A 20,619-nucleotide genomic window follows, 5' to 3' on the forward strand; every position below is an offset into this window, starting at 1 on the left:
TGTTTAATCGTGAAATAAACCACGCTTCGTTCTTCATTGTTCTTTGCGATTTATAGCCTAGCTATGTTATATATCACAATACTACATCAGGCAGAACATACGTAGTAGATTTCGACATCGTCATCCCTGTCCCGATGGGTGCAATGTACAAGGAATGACGAAGCAAAATATACTGAAGGGGGTGAAATGTACACAACACAGCGTGAAACTGACAAGTTATATAGACCTGTTGTTTGCAAACCGCAAACGTGTCTAAAGCCCCGCGCGTGCATCTCATTTACTGAGTTTTGAGACGTTTAGTCATTTAAGAGGACATAAATGTTATTTTATACCCAACGGGGACACGCAAACATATACTGAGTCATCACATATATTGTCATGTAAATTTCAACGTGCGTTGGTAACGGGCGTGTTGAAATGTATTTCAGGTTGTTGATTTCACCGTAATGTGTTTCACTGCACAGGCGTAGATAACAAGGTGATAAGAGCCCTCAGGGGCAGTGAGATGAGAGACATTTAGCAACCACGCTCAGATCTATGTCAAACAATATATGGATACATTTCAGAACCAGTGCACTCGTCTAAAACGAGATATGATTCTACGACTTAGCCTTAGTAGTGTTTACTGATCGAACAGAAAGTCAACAGCCGGGCTGAATAAAATATCCACTTGGATTTGACCAAAACTTACAATCGACACTAGTCTGAAAACAGTCGCCGAAACACTACAAACTTCAGTTCCAAAACATAATTATGTTCCTCGTATCAAATACATCGCCATCGAAAAAACGTTTCTTGTTTGTTTCATTTTAGCCGCCATCACACATGGGCGAATATTTTCTTTTGCCCGACAGTTTATAAACTTAGTACACTGATTATTTGTTTTAACCTCATTATTGATAATATTTTATTCTTAATCCTGGGACTATGGGTAGTGAAGAAGAGAAAAATTTTGCTTGTCAAGGGGTTCGATTCCCAGCACATGAGTGACTCTAATATACGTAGTGTGAGTAAATGTTGTTTTACGCAGTTTTCAGCACTATTTTAACAACAGTCGAGAACCGTTATCTCGAATGTACCTATATCTCGAACCTATTCTCCGGCCCCGACCGCCTCATTATATCTCTATCATGCCTCGTTATGTTGAATTTCCAAATATCTCGAAGTTACAACACGGTCTCGTTAGGTTCGAGATTCTCGTTAGGTTCGGGGTTCGACTGTATATGACAACAACTTACTCAACCACTCGCTCACTCACTCAACCACTCACTCACTCAACTACTCCCCATTTACTCACTCACTCACACACTCAGCCACTTAATCAACCACTCGCTCAACTATTTCGGCACTCACTCACTCACTCACTCACTCACTCACTCACTCACTTAGCCACTCACTTACTCACTCATGCACTCACTCACTCACTCACTCCCCATTTACTCACTCACTCACACACTCAGCCACTTAATCAACCACTCGCTCAACTACTTTGGCACTCACTCACTCACTCACACCCTCACTCACTCACTTAGCCACTCAGCCACTCAACCACTCACTCACTCACTCACTCACTCACTCACTCACTCACTCACTCACTCACTCACTCACTCACACACTCAGCCACTTAATCAACCACTAGCTCAACTACTTTGGCACTCACTCACTCACTCACTCACTCACTCACTCACTCACTCACTCACTCACTCACTCACTCACTCAGCCACTTAATCAATTACTCGCTCAACTACTTTGGCACTCACTCACTCACTCACTCACTCACTCACTCACAAACAACAAAGGCCAATAAGCGTGTTGGGACAGTGGACGAAATAGTATTTCAAGTTTCTATCTCCTAATAGACGTCACCAAACAGTGAATGGGGGTGACTCAGTGTGGAGAGGTCGGGAGATATTTCACTTTCCACGTCTGTCGAAGCACTTGAAGTTTTGAGTTATGTGGAAGCTAAACAGCGTAACCGCTAAAGACAAAACAAAAGAACAACTTTAGCTAACAACAGCTAACAACAAAACAGTACAACAGCTAAAGAGTCAATAACATTACAACAGAAGACGAAACAGTGTAACAACTAAACACGAAGGCTGTATTAACAGGTAAATAAACAACGTAACAGCTGATGATGAAACGGTATAACAGCTAAAAACGAAACAGCTTAGCGGCTAACGACGAAACAGCGGAGCGGCTAACGACGAAACAGCATAGTGGCTAAAGACGAAACAGCGTATATTCGCGGCTGAAGATAAAACAAAGTACCGGCTAAATACAAAACAACGTAGCGCCTAAAGACGAAACAACGTAGTAGCTAAAGATAAAAAATCATATATACTAAGCGGCTAAAGACGAAACAGCATAGCGGCTAATGGCGAAACAACGTAGCGTCTAAAGACGAAACAACGGAGTGTCTATAAATAAAACATCATATACTTAGCGGCTAAAGACAAAACAACGTAGCGTCTAAAGACGAAACAACGTAGTGGCTAAAAATAAAACATCATATACTTAGCGGCTAAAGACGAAACAGCATAGCGGCTACTGACGAAACAACGTAGCGGCTAAAGACGAAATAGCATAGCGGCTAAAGACGAAAAGACATAGCGCCTACAGATGAAACAACGTAACAACTAAAGACGAAACAGCGTGGCGACTAAAGAATAAAAACTCATATACTTAGCGACTAATGACGAAACAGCGAAGCGACTAAAGCTGAAACAGCGTAGCAGCTAACGACGAAAAGGCGTAGTGGGTAAAGACGAAACAGAGTAGTGGCTAAAGACGAAACAGAGTAGTGGCTAAAGACGAAACAGCGTAGTGGCTAAAGACGAAACAGCGTAGTGGCTAAAGACGAAACAGCGTAGTGGCTAAAGACGAAACAGCGTAGTGGCTAATAACAAAACGGCGTAGTGACCGAAGACAAAATACTTCAAACGCCCGCTCGGGTCAGGTCCCACCCCCGCGAGGTATATTTATCCATATGACCTACGTTGGATGCAAAACCCGACTTTGTTTCCTGGCATATGCATGTAATCGCGCGTAAGTGAATATTTCTTTCTCAAACTAAAACATATATCCGTGCTAAACACTCCATCCGCAATGACGAGACGGAAAACATTAACCCGCGAAACAATAAAAAACACGACAGCTTTGATAAAACTCTGTAAAGTCAGATCAAACCTTGTCACGCTTGGAACAAATTACGCCGAAGTGCCACAAAAAATACCCAAACAGCTCTCAAAGATCAAACATAATCTTTGATCAAACTTCTTTGTCAGCAGATGAAAAGAAGCCCATGGACTTGGATCCATGAGCACATTCAGTTGTTTCTGCTTCAGACTTACACGATCCTCGCTCACACCGAGGCAGAAAATCCTGTCTCTAATGATGCCTTCTCAGCCCAAGGCTATTTGTTTTTGTTTCCCGAAGTTCTTTACTTTCAAATTATACACAAAGGCCTCATTTTTTAAATGAACAAAGGGGAACACGACGACAAAAAAAGAGGCAGGTCACATGATAGCATCTCTCATAACAGACGGGTTCTAATTGCTACCATGTGTTTCTTAAAGCGATATTTGGAAGGAGGCATTGGATACCCTTTCCCCCTCCCCTACCCCCACCACTACCACCCTAGAGGGGTTTCTCGCCTCCAAGCTGACCTCAGATGACCCCTGGTCTGGCAAATAGGACGCACATGGACAGGGGACAATAGAAAGTTTTGCTTCGTTGGTTCAAGGTTCATGGAAGTATGTAAGTAAAGACGACGTGCAGGTTTTTTTTGGATACGCTGCAGGGTCCAAAACACATTCCTGTGTTCGTGTGTGTGAGAGGCGGGTGGGGGTAGGATGGGGATGGGGAAGGGGGTGGGGATTGGCACAAACATAAAACACTGTGGTATCTGGCTGGATTACAGTGGAATATGCCATTAGACAAATAAACATCAATTTCTTGAAATTGAAAATACCAACCATGGAATGCCTTAATGACAATTTATGTGGTAAAGAAGTGGTGCAAAAATGCCGTTATGGCCTAAATTTGGAATGAGAGGAATTGCGATCGTGAAACAAGAGTTAGCAGAACATCACCGCAAAACACACAGCACCTGACGCCAACGCGATTCTAACGAATCCATAAGATAAGATAGATAAGATAATATTTATTGCACAAACGTTCCATTACGGGTCAGATGAAATTTTAAAAGACAAGACATTATGATTTATATATACATATATACAGACATACATAATTTACATTCCTGTAGACACATACAAAAACAAAATAATCAATATTACATATTTGATGATATTTTTATACATAAAATGTCAATGGTTGATTATGAAGGGGTATTTATTGTTTGAAATTATAGATGTGGAAACAAATGCAGTTGATATTGACTGCTTCATTATTTGACAGGATGTACTGAAATAATTTATCTTCATGACTGTGGACATTTACATTTACATTTTGTCTGGATAATTTTTCAAAGAGTATATTTCTTTCTCGAGTGTGTTTAATACAGTGAAGTAAGTAATGTTTTTCGTTATCAATGGTTGAACATGTAGAGCATAGCCTCTGATGTAGTGGGGTTGGTGGCTTGTATGTCTTCCAAGTTCAATATTTAATTTATGGTTACTTAATCTTAGTTTAAAAAAGTGAACTCGATATTTTTTTACTTTACAGTGACTGAGATAGGGTTCTAATTTTATTTCATTTTTAACTATCCTATATGTCCTAAGTTTGTTTCCTGTGCCTCTTGTTGTATATACATCTTGAAGAGATTACTTGAAGAGGGAGTTGAATTTAGATTTGATTGCCTCTTTGAATATTGGTGATAGGAAAGCTGAAATACTCAAATTGTGTTTTCCTAAGAATAGATTTAGCTGGTAAACCCATTCTAATCGTTTTTTCACCAAATATGTACTTTCTGTAAAAGCGTTCTGAAGTATTATGTTTTTGGAAGAACAGACATGGTGATAGAAATTTGCTATTTTGATTAATACTGTGTAGATAAGGGGATAGATTCCTAGTTCTGCTTGGCTTGCCCAGTTATGTGTTGTTTTGTTGAAACCTAATATGGATTTACAAAATTTGAGCTGCAGTTTTCGGGGATAAATGAATCAAAGTTGTTCAGGAGGATTGATTCTACACCCCAGATTTCACTATTATATAAAATTACTGGCTCGATTAATGTTTTAAATAGTTTGCAAGCAAGAGCTATTGGTATATCTTGGTTAAAAATGGTGGACTGAAGCTTGTGGTATCAACAATATTAATGCATTCTTAAAATTAAACTACGTTTTCTTTGATTTTCAGTTTTATCCCCGACAAAGACGAAGGACAAGAAAAGGATTTGTGCTTGCCATTCACATCTGAACGCCCCACGCTATACTTTTCTAAAACATGTGTTAGCTCTAAATCGACACTGACCTTGTTTAAATCTTTATTTACAAGATCATGTCAAATAACAAATAAATTAAAGACATTTAACAAAACATTTTAATGATGTTGTAGATTCGTTGTGATTGAAATGTGCCACTTTTCATTTCATCTTATGTTAAGAAATTAAGACCCAGTTACCGTAATCTGGAGATTGAAAAAGGCAGATACACCAACACGCCTGTCGACCAGAAAATATGAAAAATATGTAACTTAAACAAGATAGAAAATGAAAAACATTTCCTTCTTACTGTCCGAATTAAGGTTACGAAAGACAGTTACTTCTTCAAACACTGGATTTACTAAACTGCCAAAATGATAATGAAGTTTGTGCAAGTATCCTGAACCCCTGCCCTGAAAAAAGCAAAATATGGTACACAAATTATCTCAAACATGTTTATTAAAAGACCCTATCTTATAGATAACGTCTAGATATGACGTTGAATCTTTACTTATCAATGCAGTATCTACACTTCCCTTATCAATACAGTATCTACACTTGACTTATCTATACAGTATCTACATTTGACTTATCAATACAGTATCTACACTTGACTTATCAATACAGTATCTACACTTGACTTATCAATACAGTATCTACACTTGACTTATCAATGCAGTATCTACACTTGACTTATCAATACAGTATCTACACTTGACTTATAAATACACTATTGACACTTGACTTATCAATACAATATCTACGCTTGACTTATCAATACAGTATCTACACTTGGCTTATCAATACAGTATCTACACTTGACTTATCAATACAGTATCTACACTTGGCTTATCAATACAGTATCTACACTTGACTTATCAATGCAGTATCTGCACTTGACTTACCAATACAGTATCTACACTTGACTTATCAATACAGTATCTACACTTGACTTATCAATACAATATCTACGCTTGACTTATCAATACAGTATCTACACTAAGTGTGGGCTGTCAGCCACCTCATTATATACATGTATATAAATGTTTATATACCATGAATGCAAATAATATGTAATATCTCTTTATATAATGTACATTATGTAGATCTACCTCTCATGTCTATAATTATATTTATTCCAAAATGTAGATAGTTTGTACCCTGCCCTATACGAGGGTGTTCTGAATAATAAAAATTCTTGATTCTTATATTTATTTATCCGTGTTTCGAAAACCCGGGTAATCCTTTTTACTATCCGAAAACGATATTCTTATATGCAAATGTGAAAAAAACATAATATATTTTAAAAATAAAAATATACTGTTTCCTATTTGCATGTATGTATCAGTTAAAGTATCGAGGAATACATCTCATTCAGAAACAATTATCTTCAGTGCGGACACACTGTTTCATATTCAGTGTGAACACCAGCTGTATCGGTGAAATCCATGCGGGACATAAACTTATCTCAATTATAATGTATCCATTAAAATGGGCCTGGTCAGTGTACGCTAGGGACTGAGGGGCAGTTTTTTGGGAGGTCTTCAATGTGAGCAGGGTGTCCTGCAGCGTCTCTGTCCGGCCTCAGGGCTGACCACTACGTCCATCGTGGGAAAGTGAAAACTAGAAGAAAAGAGGATGCGTTTTAATCAAGTCATGTCTCTTTGACCGGCGGAGTTGAATGCAGGACGGAAGCCGAGCACATCGGGCGAACATCATCACGACACGAAATGCGTTGTCTCAAACAGGAGGCTGGTGGGAATCGGCGCAGTTAACTGATCCCCTGTCATTTGATAAATTATCGTTTATTATCCCCCGCTACGGAGTAGAAGGGGGTATAGGAATGGGTGCTGTCCGCCCGTCCTTCCGTCCCTCCGTCACATTTGTTTCCGGAGCAGAACTAAAAAACCATGGGATATATCTTAACCAAACTTGGCACATAGTTTGGTCGAGTGGTGAACTGGTGCCTATTGATAGTTTGAGATTTTTAAAAATATATATATATTTTTCGAGTTTCCATGGCATCAACTTTGATATAGGTGGGTGAGTTCGGTTTTACGCCGCTTTTAGCAATATTCCAGCAATATCACGGCGGGGGACACCAGAAATGGGCTTCACACATTGTACCCATACTTTGATTTAGACTGAAAATGGCGGAAGTGCTCCTTTCCGGAGCAGATCTTAAAAACCGTACAACATGTCTTCACCAAACTTGGCACATAGATAGGTCTAGTGGTAAACATGTGCCTTCTGATAGTTTGGGATTTTTGAAAATTGTATTTTTCGAGTTTTCATAGAAGCGACTTTGACCAGAGCAGATCTTGAAAACAATATTTCTTGCCTTGCACACAACCGAACATGTCATATTGTCCTGGGATATGAGTATTTCATGGTTGTTTTCCTATTACCATGTTAGATGCCTAGTTAGAGTTGAAAAACAAACACAGTACGACCTAGTTAATCTGGACCCAATTATCCCCCCAAAACCCCGTTTATCGGGTAATGTTGCGGGATGCTATCTAAAATAACACGGACGGTCCAACTAATCAGCGAGTTCTTTTTCAGGAAGGGGCGGTCGGGTAGCCTAGTGGTTAAAGCGTTCGCTCGTCACGCCGAAGACCCGGGTTCGATTCCCGACATGGGTACAATGTGTGAAGCCCATTTCTGGTGTCCCCCGCCGTGATATTGCTGGAATATTGCTAAAAGCGGCGTAAAACCATACTCACTCACTCACTCACTTTTTCAGGAAATTCATCGGGTGTGTGGCTGAAATATTGGCATTCTCGGTGATCCAGTATCTTATATATCCATTCCATGACGACGAGTATCAGTAACATCGCACAGAATGTCTCTCGCTAATGCGTGTAATATGATAGGATGGCTATTGCAGACACCGTGTTATCGAATCGTGCTTAACATGAAGCTTTAGTCGAGACTGAGTCCAGGGTATGTATCAAAATACATTCGAGATGCAATACTCTGGATTATCATTTTGTGTGTTGTTTAACGTCGCAGTCACCAATATTCCAGCCATGCGGGGGCGGTCTGTAAATAGTCTGGACCATACAATCTAGTGATTGACATCATGAGCATCGCTCTACGCAATTGGGATACGATGAAATGCATCAGCCAAGTCAGCGAGCCTGACCACCCGATCCTCCTAGTCGCCTCTTACGACAAGCTCGAGGATAAATAATTATTGTTGACGTTTAGTATAAACTCTCTCACTAAGGACAGTATATACATTGTCAGGATTAACGGGGACACGAGTTATACCCTACAGTTCATTAAGGTTTACAGATATGTAAGACATTTTGTATTTACTGATCAAAGTTCACAATCGTCATCATCATCATCATCATCATCATCATCATCATCATCATCATCACCATCATCATTGTCGTCGTCGTCGTCATCATCATCGCCGTCATCACCATCATTGTCATCATTATCATCGTCGTCGTCGCCGTCTTCATCGTCATCATCGTCGTCGTCTTCTTCGTCGTCGTCGTCGCCGCCGTTGTCGTCGTAATCTTCATCATCCTCATCAGCAGCAGCATCAACCTCACCAACGTCATCATTATCATAAACATGACTTTACTGATAATGTTGACGATAAATCCAATTGAACCTCACTAATCCACACGGCGTCGACTCCAGTGAACTCCAGTGTACATATTAACGTATACGTATTTGAAGATAATATAATGAAAGTAAGATTCGTTTAAGACGACCTCAGTAGTGAGTGGGTACCCGGTAGGATGAGATGGTAACCTTCTATAGCACCTTACGGGTATAATTGGTTGTATAATCCTCTGGGAGCTGTGCAATTGCGTGCACACTGATACATTGACCAGGATAATAATGTAGTTATTTGATGGTGATTTTGTGTGTGGATTTGGCTCATTATAAAGTGGCAAATTAGTATTATAACAGTAGTCGTCCGCAAAGAGGGGAGTCAAGGTGTGAGACTTACGAGATGTGAACAGGAGATCCCCATGGGACCTGATACACGTGTGAGAGAATTTGTAGGTATATTTGAAAAGTGTTAAACGTATTTAACATATCACCGACACAGCCCTATCAATCAAGGGGGACGGGTGGCCCAGTCGTCTGAGGCGCCGCGATTCGCTGTGCAGAGTTGCGTCCCTTGGGTACGCCAGAAACCTATGATTGTGGGTTCGAATCCCGGTTCGCCCTGATTATGTTTCTAGGTTTGTCAGCACCATACCCGTGCTCGTGGGTTTCACCGAAGTGGTAAACGTCTCAGATATGCATCACCCAACTCACTCACTCACCTATCAGTCAATGAGTCATTTCACGCAATGTACAGACAGGAAGGGCACAACCGTGTACCGTTGAGAGGACCAAGTTGCGTGCTACTTGAGATGTTCATATTGTTTAACATGACATGAAATCAAAGTTCACAATCGTCATCATCGACATTGACGGCGTCTGCGACGGCGCTATACCATTGATAAGATTCGTTGTCTTCTTCATCGTCAAAGTATCGAAGCCATTCACGCAGTCACCTTCTTCACCACCCTCATCACGTCGTCGCTAGTCTATATAGTCATTTAGTTATTTTATCTGTCATTTTGCCAACATCACTTCTCATCATAGGTTATGTATTTAGTTTCGCCATCATCATCATCATCGTCGTCGTCGTCGTCGTCGTCATCATCATCATCATCATCATCATCATCATCATCAGTTGTCAACATGACTTAGTTGACAGTGTGTCATCGTACTTCGACGGCATTGGACATTGCTCATAATATCAACCACTAATTTCTCTTGCACAGGCTTGATTATTTCCATAGCGTGAATATTGCTCTATGTGGCGTAAAACAAACACACACACACAGCAATAGAGAATTATGTACTGTGGACATGCTCACGTGTCAGTTAGCGACGAAGCGTGGACAAAGGGAGACAACTCCTGTATCTCGTGCTTCTTCTCGATTCACAGAGGAGTGGCATGGCGTATCCATTATAATAAATATGAAGGAAATGACAACAGGTTTTAACAGCATACTTAATAAGTGTAAGTTTTCCAGTTCAAGTTGACGCTGTCCTAGTCGATATAGTTGTGAACAGTTAGAAAGACTTGTTTGATTTCTTTAATTTCTTTCTCACGCCACATGAAGGGTTTATCATCTTTCAAATAAATCACCATTATATGCGACGGCTACATTAATACTTAGGAGCGTCACACGGTCGTCACGGTAACAAAACTGTCCAGTGTGATATATATCATGATATATACTGCCTACTGTTGTCAATGTCGTGCAGTATTGCCAATGTCAGACACACATTCTCCGTTATGCTTGACTAGATGCCAGTCAACTGTGAAAATACACGCTATATTTCACTACGCTGTGCCCCGGCACGAGGAAATCTACACCGGTGTGAAATAGATTATGACGTCCCGTCATTCACAAACACGGAATGAATATCAGCGTGAATTATGTTGTAAGTAGGTCAACGGAAAGTCGAATGTTAAGAAGTGTCTGTGTCTTCTGAAGTGGGGCACTTGTCTGCAACCAGCATTGACTTGGGAAGTTGTAAACAACGTTGTAGTAGTAGTAGTAGTAGTAGTAGTAGTAATAGTAACAGCAGCAGTAGTAGTAGTAGTAGTAGTAGCAGCAGCAGTAGTAGTGGTGGTGGTGGTGGTGGTAGTAGTAGTAATAAAAGCTGCAGCAGTAGTAGTAGTGGTGGTGGTAGTATTGTGGTAGTAGTAGTAGTAGCAATAGCAGCAGCAGCAGTAGTAGTAGTAAAGTAGTAGTAGTGGTGGTTGTGGTAGTAGTAGTAGTAGTAGTAGCAATAGCAGTAGTAGTAGTAGTAGTAGTAGTATGTTTGTTTGCTTGTTGTTTAACGCCGCACTCAGCAATATTCCAGTTATATGACAGTGGTCTTTAGATAATCGAGTCTGGACCATACAATCTAGTGATTGACATCATGAGCATCGATCCACGCAGTTGGGATACGATGACATGTTGCAAGTGGTTGCAGTAGTAGTAGTAGTCGTCGTAGTGGAAGTAATAGTATTAATAGCGGTAGCGGTAGTAGAAGCAATTATCACAGTTGTAACAGTGACTGTGATAGTAACAGTAGTAGCGGTGGTAGCTGGTAGTATGCGCGTGGTGAAGAGTTGTAGATGTTACAGTATTAGCAGTACCATACCGCGGATACCCCACTCAGACACAGAATACTGACCTCATGCCCACCTGTCCTTGTGCCGAGGGCCAGGCAGAGTAAAAACAAGTACCATCTTATAACCAGGGGACGCGGCCAGGGGATTAAAATACCGACCTTCCGCTCTCCGGTTAGCAGTGATAGTGGCAGTAGCAGTAGCAGTAGCAGTGGCAGTAGTAGTAGTAGTAGCAGCAGCAGCAGTAGCAGTGGCAGTAGCAGTAGTAGTAGCAACAGCAGTGGCAGTAGCAGTAGCAGTAGCAGTAGTAGTAGTAGTAGCAGCAGCAGCAGTAGTAGTGACAGTAGCAGTAGCAGTGGCAGTAGTAGTAGTAGTAGCAGCAGCAGCAGTAGCAGTGGCAGTAGCAGTAGTAGTAGGAACAGCAGTGGCAGTAGCAGTAGCAGTAGCAGTAGTAGTAGTAGCAACAGCAGTAGCAGTAGCAGTAGCAGTGGCAGTAGTAGCATAAGCAGTGGCTTTACAGCATCTACACGTGTACAGTATAACTGTGTCCCGGATTTAATGGCACGTAACATCACTGATGTGCAGGTTTCTATTCAGATAATATCACAGGCCCTTGTCGCTTAAACATTTCAAGACAGATTAATATCACACTCTCCTCTGTATCTTTACAGTAAGGATAAAAGAAGAGGATGTATGTCTGACACTCGTTAATCGATCTAGAAATATTAAATAAACGACACAAGAGCATTTGGACTGTACCAGACTATAACACCACCGCGCAAAACCCATGACACCCTTAAACCCAGGACACTCTTAACACCATGACACCCTTAACACCCTTAACACCAGGTCCGGCATCTGCAGCGACACTGCCACAGAAGCATGGGAATGCATCAGATTCCTGAAGGTCATTTCACGGCACCCCCACGTGTCCACTAAACTTCACACCAGCCCACGTGTCCACTAAACTTCACACCAGCCCACGTGTCCACCAAACTGCACACCAGCCCACATGTCCCCTAACCTTCACACCAGCCCACGTGTCCACCAAACTTCACACCAGCCCACGTGTCCACTAAACTTCACACAGCCCACGTGTCCACTAAACTTCACACCAGCCCACGTGTCCACTAAACTTCACACCAGCCCACGTGTCCACTAAACTTCACACAGCCCACGTGTCCACTAAACTTCACACCAGCCCACGTGTCCACCAAACTTCACACAGCCCACGTGTCCACTAAACTTCACACAAGCCCACGTGTCCACTAAACTTCACACCAGCCCACGTGTCCACCAAACTTCACACCAGCCCACGTGTCCACCAAACTTCACACCAACCCACGTGTCCACTAAACTTCCCACCAGCCCACGTGTCCACTAAACTTCACACCAGCCCACGTGTCCACCAAACTTCACACCAGCCCACGTGTCCACTAAACTTCACACCAGCCCGGAGTATGGTGCTTACAGATTTGAGGTCACGCTGGGCCTGTTCGCGAAGGTTTGTACCACAAACATGCAACACCTAAGAAAACACACAACTTCATGGATAACAACTGGTTTATTGCATTAAGCAACGTTCCAAAGTAGATTCTCACAACCTTAACAAGCTGGGGTGACTTCAACCAAGCAATGAGAGGTATATACATGTGTTGAGAGAAGCAGATCCACATGCAACAGGTAATGGAAACACGTAGCCCGCAGATAATTGGGTGTAGCCAGATACGTAGAGTAGGAATAGCCATGGGCGGATACAAGGGGGGTGGGGGGTGGGGGGGGTGGGGGTGGGGGTGCGCACACACACTCACCTTTTTATTTCGAAATAAATCTTTATTTCTGTATAAATTACCGCCAAAGACAATAAATAGATCTTAATTGTGCACCCCCCCTTTTCAAAACATCTGTATCCGCCCATGATAGCCCATTATACAAGGTATTGTAGAACATGTTTAACAAACACAATTCGTACAGTAAATGGTTGTCGTTTAGCCACACTAAAGTGATATAGACATACTTAGTAAAGAATACATTCAAAATCGTCAACCATAAATTTAACTTATATCTCATTAACACGTGTACATTATGTAGATATGAAACCAAATCTCAGGAAGCCCAATGTGACTGAGTTGTTAAGATGGTGGTGGTGGTGGTTGGGGGGGGGGGGGGGGGGGGGGTATATCCTCTCGCGCCGTGAAGGACAAAACAACCCCCTAATCTTGGAAGTCAAGGGCATGACAAGCGAGTTACGTATGTATAGATTTGGCGGGAAACTGCTCGTGCCTGGAGAAAATCTAGGTTACTACGTCCCAACTAGGTCACGCGCACAGTTGTAAATCGACCCCCAGCGAGGATAAAAAACGCGGGAATTGAAACCACTTGTTATTGGCTAGGAGCGACCTCAATTTCCACCACGACTGCCTGCTTTTCGCCGTAAACACGGAATCTGATATTTGTGGATAAAAAAGTAGTTAGATACAGAGAGCATGGCATCAGTTCACAGGCATGAGGTCACAGAACAGGCGACGCAACGTTTGTTTGTTTTTATGATACTGCCCGTGTGATTCGTGTGTTGTAGATACATGCAATTACAGATAAATGTTTCTCGCGCTTGAGTGGTTGAATTGTTTCCCGATCCCGCCTTTCTGGTAGCATGTCGTACACAGACAACATCGATATACTTACAGATAATTACATTGATGGTACAGTTATCACAGATGGTTGTAACTAGAAACAATAAAATAATTGTAAGTAGTTGTGACACACGTCCAGCACGGTATTACCGTTGTAACACAGCGCACAGTTGTAACAAATAGGTAACATTGTACAGTTATAACAGATAGCTGTAACACAGGACACATTTATAACGGATGGCTGTAACACAGCACACATTTATAACAGATAGCTGTAACACAGGACACATTTATAACAGATGGCTGTAACACAGCACACATTTATAACAGATAGCTGTAACACAGGACACATTTATAACAGATGGCTGTAACACAGCACACATTTATAACAGATAGCTGTAACACAGGACACATTTATAACAGATGGCTGTAACACAGCACACATTTATAACAGATAGCTGTAACACAGGACACATTTATAACAGATGGCTGTAACACAGCACACATTTATAACAGATAGCTGTAACACAGGACACATTTATAACAGATGGCTGTAACACAGCACACATTTATAACAGATAGCTGTAACACAGGACACATTTATAACAGATGGCTGTAACACAGCACACATTTATAACAGATAGCTGTAACACAGGACACATTTATAACAGATGGCTGTAACACAGCACACATTTATAACAGATAGCTGTAACACAGGACACATTTATAACAGATGGCTGTAACACAGCACACATTTATAACAGATAGCTGTAACACAGGACACATTTATAACAGATGGCTGTAACACAGCACACATTTATAACAGATAGCTGTAACACAGGACACATTTATAACAGATGGCTGTAACACAGCACACATTTATAACAGTTAGCTGTAACACAGGATACATTTATGACACCTGTAACACAAGACATTTAAAACATATAGCTGTAACAAAGGACACATTTATAACAGATAGCTGTAACACAGGGCACAATTAAAATAACATATTATATGTAGAATAGTTATAACATTGTACAGGTAACACAGATAGTTTTAACATGTAGCACAGTATTAACATATACATGTAACACAGAGCACATTATTAACATATAGATGGACACAGGGCACATCTATAACAGATAGTTGTAACATATAGCACACCATTAACAGATAGCTTTAACACAGGGCACATTATTATCATATAGATGTAACACAGGACACATTATTAACATATAGATGTAACACAGGACACAGTATTAACAGATAGATGTAACACAGGACACATTATAAACAGATAGATGTAACACGGGACACAGTATTAACATATCTTTTGATGTAACACAGGACACAGTATTAACAGAAAGATGTAACACAGGACACACCATTAACAGATAGCTTTAACACAGGGCACATTATTATCATATAGATGTAACACAGGACACAGTATTAACAGATAGATGTAACACAGGACACATTATTAACATATCTTTTGATGTAACACAGATCACAGTTAAAACAGATAGCTGAAACAAACAGCACAGTATTGACAGTTGTTCACGCAGGGAACTATATTAACATATAGATGTAACATATCGCACACCATTAACAGATAGCTGTAACACACGGTACAGTATTAGCATAGGGTTGAAACACAAGTTTAACCTGGGGCAGATTATGGCATTAGCGTCCATGGGTAACCAGTGCAATGTAGTTTATGTTATCACATTGATATAGACACACGTCAGTTCTGTTAGGGTCGGTACCAATCAATCAATGTCTATTTCTATGTAAACAAACGAGGCGGAGTCATGCAAATAGTTTCGATGGAGAGTAATGTATTGATAGGTCGGTCTGCACGATGTTTGACAGGTGTTTAATGAGCGCATGTGCAAATTGTTCGTATCTACGAGAGTTATATGTCAAGAGTTAAATTTGCCTGGACAGAGAACCACGAACCGCAAATATTCATGCAGCTTTCGCTCACGTTTTCAGAAACTATTAACTGTCCCGAATACAACCAATAACATTTTAATAATGAAAACAATTATTTCCTTATTCAATATTGTTATAAACTGTCAATGCTTATTAACTATGGTGACAAATGTTAATCTATCTAAGCATAAACTGTTTAAGTATATGAACTATGGTGACAAACTGGTTAAGTGTATGAACTATGGTGACAAACTGTCTACGTACATAAACTATCTTGACAAACTTTCTAAATCTATGGGGAGCAGGGGTGGACCAGTCGTCTAAGGCGCCGCGATTCGCTATAATTGTGGGTTCGAATCCCGGTTCGCCCAGATTTTGTTTCTAGGTTTGTCAGCACCATACCCGTGCTCGTGGGTTTCACCGAAGTGGTAAGTCCGAGACCTGCATCACTTCGGGCTTTCCTCCCACAGTTAAAAGCGGCGTTAAACACAACTCACTCACTCATTGTAAATCTATGAACTGTGGTGACAATTTATCTAAGTACATTGAAACCGTTGAGAAAAGGTTTTTCATATAATTTTGATAAAACAGTGGGGACATTTTCATCTTTATGTTAAACAAGACACTTCGAACAATCACAAAGTACCACATAATCCTAGAGGCGATTGAATTAGCCTCGTGGTTATGATTTGGTTGGTTGGTTTGTTGTTTAACGCCGCACTCAGCAATATTCCAGCTATATGACGGCGGTCTGTAAATAATCGAGTCTGGACAATCAGGTGATTGACATTATGAGCATCGATCCACGCAATTGGGATCGATGACATGCTTCAACCAAGTCAGCGAGTCTGACCACCCGATCCCGTTAGTCGCCTTCTTGGTTATGAGGCTGAATCGTAGAATTGCAGACACGGAGTGAGTGAGTGAGTGAGTGAGTGAGTGAGTGAGTGAGTGAGTGAGTGAGTGAGTGAGTGAGTGAGTGAGTGAGTGAGTGAGTGAGTGAGTGAGTGAGTGAGTGAGTGAGTGAGTGAGTGAGTGAGTGAGTGAGTGAGTGAGTGAGTGAGTGAGTGAGTGAGTGAGTGAGTGAGTGAGTGAGTGAGTGAGTGAGTGAGTGAGTGAGTGAGTGAGTGAGTGAGTGAGTGAGTGAGTGAGTGAGTGAGTGAGTGAGTGAGTGAGTGAGTGAGTGAGTGAGTGAGTGAGTGAGTGAGTGAGTGAGTGAGTGAGTGAGTGAGTGAGTGAGTGAGTGAGTGAGTGAGTGAGTGAGTGAGTGAGTGAGTGAGTGAGTGAGTGAGTGAGTGAGTGAGTGAGTGAGTGAGTGAGTGAGTGAGTGAGTGAGTGAGTGAGTGAGTGAGTGAGTGAGTGAGTGAGTGAGTGAGTGAGTGAGTGAGTGAGTGAGTGAGTGAGTGAGTGAGTGAGTGAGTGAGTGAGTGAGTGAGTGAGTGAGTGAGTGAGTGAGTGAGTGAGTGAGTGAGTGAGTGAGTGAGTGAGTGAGTGAGTGAGTGAGTGAGTGAGTGAGTGAGTGAGTGAGTGAGTGAGTGAGTGAGTGAGTGAGTGAGTGAGTGAGTGAGTGAGTGAGTGAGTGAGTGAGTGAGTGAGTGAGTGAGTGAGTGAGTGAGTGAGTGAGTGAGTGAGTGAGTGAGTGAGTGAGTGAGTGAGTGAGTGAGTGAGTGAGTGAGTGAGGGAGGGAGGGAGGGAGGGAGGGAGGGAGCGAGCCAGACGGGGAAAATCCAGTGAGAAATAAATATATATGATGAAATAAACGACCCGTGAACAATGAAACTTAGTTCTTTGTTTGTTGTTTCGCAATATTCCAGCTATATAACGGCGATCTGTAAATAATCGAGTCTGGACCAGACAATCCAGTGATTTGTGTCATTAGCATCGATCGACGCAGTTGGTATATTATGACATCAACCAGGTCAGCGACCCTGACCACCTGGTCCCGTTATTCGCCTCTTATGACAAGCATAGTTGCCACTTATGACCAATGATTCATACGCCACACACACACGGGCTGTACCTTCACTTGGGCCGTGTGAAATCTAGCTGCCGTTGTTTTGTTTTAAAATGGGCTTCTTATAAAAAACTATCACACTTGCACATTCTGCGTGCCGCGCATATGCAGGTTTGCAATGGTGTTTAAATTTTCACCGAAACATTTTTTCTCCTAACTTGTAGAACTGGAGACGAAGGGCTTGGGTACTTGTTGTCTTCTTGCGGAGAAAATCAGACGAGCTGTGGCGGTAAATGCAGGGAGCATTGCATCTTTCAGAAATAAGAGATCATCTAATTTTGATGTTGGACAGAAGTGAATATCATAATTTAAATATTTGAAAATGAATTTCTCAAGAAACATTTTAATATCACCATTGCAGGAATCAGGTTTTACATATGTTCTTATGATATTTCTATATCTTTATATCTATCTGAATTTTTAACAAAAGAAATATTAATGATACAAACATCATGCACATTTAATAGCAAGACTTTTTATGAGATTAAAGGGTTGGAACATTATCCGAAGATAATATACTGAAAAAATACAGGTTTGTGTTTCTAATGCTCAAACCGCCTCCGTGGTCTAGTGGTAGAGCGTCCGCCCGGAGAGCGGCAGGTCCGGGATTCGATCCCCGGCCGCGTCATACCAAAAGACGTTAAAAGATGGTACTTGTTGTTACCCTTTCTGGCGCTCGGCATTAAGGGGCTAAAACAAGGACTTGTCGGCTCGGAGTCAGTATACTGTGTCTGGGTGGGGTATTCATGTTAAACTGCGGCATGGTACATCAGTGTGCTAGCACTATAAATCGGCATCAGTCCGGACTAGTACAAGCAGCCACACAAACACACACACGTACATGCACGTCGCTATATAAGTGCAATAATCTTGGACGCGACGTTAACCCCATTTCACCTCACCTCACCTTTCTGGTTAAAGGCACCCCACCAAACAAACCATCCTAAACACACACACACACACACACACACACACACACACACACACACACACACGTGCATGCACGTCGCTATATAAGTGTAATAATGGACGCGACGTTAAACCCCATTTCACCTCACCTTCCAATGCTCAAAACTCTCAAAATTCTTTCACTTGACTACAGTTTTCTTTAAAAAATTTTTAGGTATGTTACATTAACTGTAGTAATATGAAAAAAATCGAGAGTTCTTAAACTTCTTTTGAGTCGTATATATTTCCAGTCAAACGATACAGATGGCCACCCACGAATGGGACCCTGACGACCTGACTCTCAATAGTAGGGAAAACGCTCTCAAACCTTGACCTGGACATTTGTAAGTGTATTTTTATACCATTGAGCCATGGCTTGACATTTACTCTATCGGTCACTGGTTTGCCTGCTGAAATACCTATCAACTGAACCTGCGATTAAAAAATATATTTAAAACGACCATTGTAGATTTTGTGTAGAGTTATCTATAGGGGGCTGGGATTAAACAAACATATATTCGTATTTGATTAAAGTATTAAAGTTTGGAGATGAAGAAACAATTGTCAATGAATCACACTATGTCCATTTTCCGGAGGCAAGGGAGTTACCTGACTATAAAAGTCCACTTTCCACCATTGCCCAACTACGCTGGAATTCCGGAATACATTCAGGCTGGACTAACGAGTCTGTGTATAGTCCAATCAAAATGGGGGGCACGGGTGGCCCAGTCGTCTAAGGCGCCGCGATTCGCTGTGAAGAGTTGCGTCCCTTTGGGCACGCCAGAAACCTATCATTGTGGGTTCGAATCCCGGTTCGCCCCAAATATGTTTCTAGGTTTGTCAGCACCATACCAGTGCTCGTGGGTTTCACCGAAGTGGTAAACGTCTAAGACCTGCATCACTTCGGGCTTTCCTCCCACATTAATTTGACACGCCGCGAAATAACTGGAATAAAGCGGCGCTAAAACCCAACTCACTCACTCACTCCAATCAAATTCGCTGCGATTCGCTGTGCAGAGTTGCGTCCCTTTGGGCACGCCAGAAACCTATGATTGTGGGTTCGAATCCCGGTTCGCCCCAAATATGTTTCTAGGTTTGTCAGCACCATACCCGTGCTCGTGGGTTTCACCCAAGTGGTAAACGTCTTAGACCTGCATCACTTCGGGCTTTCCTCCCACATTAATTTGACACGCCGCGAAATAACTGAAATAAAGCGGCGCTAAAACCCAACTCACTCACTCACTCCAATCCAAATGGTATAACCAACTAGACATCCGGTTTGTAAACAGCATGGGTTTCAACGTGCAGATTTTGGTCGACTGCAGGATTTGCAAAGCATGTGCACAGCCAAATGGGCGTCGACAGATATTTTCCAAATCTTTTCATGTTTTTAATCAAGGTGCTCAAGTAATTTGATGCACTTCGCAGGGAAGGACCCTTCTTATTACAATATAGATCAGATCGTCTTGACTGGACGCCGCCATCTTGTTTGAAGCAAATGCAAGTGATATGATTGGCCAATAGGAGGGCAATAGAAGGGACTTAACTC

Source organism: Haliotis rufescens, unplaced genomic scaffold, assembly GCF_023055435.1.
Source record: "Haliotis rufescens isolate VD_foot unplaced genomic scaffold, xgHalRufe1.0.p SCAF_26, whole genome shotgun sequence".
Classification (NCBI taxonomy): Eukaryota; Metazoa; Mollusca; class Gastropoda; order Lepetellida; family Haliotidae; genus Haliotis; species Haliotis rufescens.